At 37.9% G+C, this 2,904-nt stretch overlaps 1 non-coding gene across 1 annotated transcript; it reads right to left on the minus strand.

The window, feature by feature from the left end:
* Positions 1–1,168: 1,168 nt before the first annotated feature.
* On the minus strand, positions 1,169–1,276 carry LOC112730794 (small nucleolar RNA R71). Its single transcript, XR_003166603.1, has one exon. It is a non-coding gene; the product is annotated as a small nucleolar RNA R71 (small nucleolar RNA).
* Positions 1,277–2,904: the final 1,628 nt, after the last annotated feature.

The raw sequence follows: 2,904 nt of genomic DNA on the forward strand, positions 1-2,904 counted from the left end.
CTTTTTGTTTCTTGTTAGTCAAGTAATCAACTTTAGTTTTCAAAATCAAATCTTTTTAAATTTCTTTTTCAAATCTTTTTCAAAATAAATTTCAATCACATCTTTTTCAAAATTTATTTCAAAATCTTTTCTAACTTCTTTTCTAACTTCTTATCTTTTCAAAAATTGATTTTCAAATCTTTTTCAATTAACTACTTGACTTTTTGAGTGGTTTTAAAAGTTTACTATTTCAATCATATCTTTTTCAAAACTACCTAACTAACTCTCTCTTTCTAATTTTCAAAAATCCCTTCCCCCTTTTTCAAGATTCCTCTTTAATTAACTAATTATTTTAAACTTTAATTTAATTTTTCTTTTTTTTTTTAAATTTTCAAATTTTCACTTTAATTTTAAATTAAAAATAAAATATTTTTATTTTAATTTGTTTAATTTTCGAAATTCTCTCCCTCTCACCTCCTTCTAATTATTTATTTATCTACTAACACCCTTCTTCACTCAAGAATTCGAACCTACTCCTCTCCTTTGTGTTTGGATTCTTACATTTTTCTTTTTCTATTCTTCTCTTCTACTCACATAAAGGAACCTCTCTACTGTGGTAAAGAGGATCCCTATTATTTTCTGTTCTCTTCTTTTTCATATAAGCAGGAACAAGGATAAGAACATTCTTGTTGAAGCTGATCCTGAACCTGAAAGGACTCTGAAGAGGAAGCTAAGGGAAGCTAAAGCACAACTCTCTGGAGAAAATCTGACTGAAATTTTCAAAAAAGAAGGAGACATGGCTGAAAATAATAACAATGCAAGGAAGATGCTTGGTGACTTTACTGCACCAAATTCCAATTTACATGGAAGAAGCATCTCAATCCCTGCCATTGGAGCAAACAATTTTGAGCTAAAGCCTCAATTAGTTTCTCTGATGCAACAGAACTGCAAGTTTCATGGACTTCCATCAGAAGATCCTTTTCAGTTCTTAACTAAATTCTTGCAACTCTGTGATACTGTTAAGACCAATGGGGTTGATCCCGAGTTCTACAGGCTTATACTTTTCCCATTTGCTGTAAGAGACAGAGCTAGAATATGGTTGGACTCTCAACCTAAGGATAGCCTGAACTCTTGGGATAAGCTGGTCACGGCTTTCTTAGCCAAGTTCTTTCCTCCTCAAAAGCTTAGTAAGCTTAGAGTGGATGTTCAAACCTTCAGACAAAAAGAAGGTGAATCCCTCTATGAAGCTTGGGATAGATACAAGGAACTGACCAAAAAGTGTCCTTCTGACATGCTTTCAGAATGGACCATTCTGGATATATTCTATGATGGTCTGTCTGAATTATCAAAGATGTCATTGGACCATTCTGTAGGTGGATCCATTCACCTAAAGAAAATGCCTGCAGGAGCTCAGGAACTCATTGACATGGTTGCAAATAACCAGTTCATGTACACTTCTGAAAGGAATCCTGTGAGTAATGGGACGCCTCAGAGGAAGGGAGTTCTTGAAATTGATACTCTGAATGCCATATTGGCTCAGAACAAAATATTGACTCAGCAAGTCAATATGATCTCTCAGAGTCTGAATGGATTGAAGGAATCATCCAACAGTACTATAGAGCCATCTTCTGAAGAAGAAGCTTATGATCCTGAGAACCCTGCAATAGCAGAGGTGAATTACATAGGTGAACCCTATGGAAACACCTATAATCCCTCATGAAGAAATCATCCAAATATCTCATGGAAGGATCAACAAAATCCCCAACAAGGCTTTAATAATGGTGGAAGAAATAGGTTTAGCAATAGCAAACCTTTTCCATCATCTACTCAGCAACAGACAGATAATTCTGAGCAGAACCCATCTAGCTTAGAAAATATAGTCTCTGATCTATCTAAGGCCACTGTGAGTTTCATGAATGAAACAAGGTCCTCTATTAGGAATTTGGAGGCACAAGTGGGCCAGCTGAGTAAAAGAGTCACTGAAATCCCTCCTAGTACTCTCCCAAGCAATACAGAAGAAAATCCAAAGAGAGAGTGCAAGGGCATTGATTTAACCATCATGGCCGAACCTACAAGGGAGGAGGAGGACGTGAATTCTAGTGAGGAAGACCTCCTGGGACATCCAGTGACCAATAAGGAGTTTCCCTTTGAGAAACCAAAGGAATCTGAGGCTCAATTAGAGACCATAGAGATTCCATTGAACCTCCTTCTGCCCTTCATGAGCTCTGATGAGTATTCGTCCTCTGAAGAGCAAGTCACTAAGTACCTTGGTGCAATCATGAAGCTGAATGCCAAATTATTTGGTAATGAGACTTGGGAAGATGAACCTCCCTTGCTAACCAATGAACTGAATGCATTGGATAGGCAGAAATTACCTCAAAAGAAACAGGATCCTGACAAATTCTTAATACCCTGTACCATAGGCACCATGACCTTTGAGAAGGCTCTGTGTGACCTAGGGTCAGGAATAAACTTAATGCCACTCTCTGTAATGGAGAAACTTGGGATCTTTGAGGTGCAAGCTGCCAGAATCTCATTAGAGATGGCAGACAACTCAAGAAAATAGGCTTATGGACAAGTAGAAGACGTGTTAGTAAAGGTTGAAGGCCTTTACATCCCTGCTGATTTCATAATCCTAGACACTGGGAAGGATAAGGATGAATCCATCATCCTTGAAAGACCCTTCCTAGCCACAGCAAGAGCTGTGATTGATGTGGACAGAGGAGAGTTGGTCCTTCAACTGAATGAGGACAACCTTGTGTTTAAGACTCAAGGATCTCCTTCTGTAACCATGGAGAGGAAGCATGAAAAGCTTCTCTCACTACAGAGTCAACCAAAGCCCTCACAGTCAAACTCTAAGTTTGGTGTTGGGAGGCCACAACCAAACTCTAAGTTTGGTGTTGAACCCCCATATTCAAACTCTAA

This window comes from Arachis hypogaea, chromosome 12 (assembly GCF_003086295.3).
Source record: "Arachis hypogaea cultivar Tifrunner chromosome 12, arahy.Tifrunner.gnm2.J5K5, whole genome shotgun sequence".
In the NCBI taxonomy this organism is placed as follows: Eukaryota; Viridiplantae; Streptophyta; class Magnoliopsida; order Fabales; family Fabaceae; genus Arachis; species Arachis hypogaea.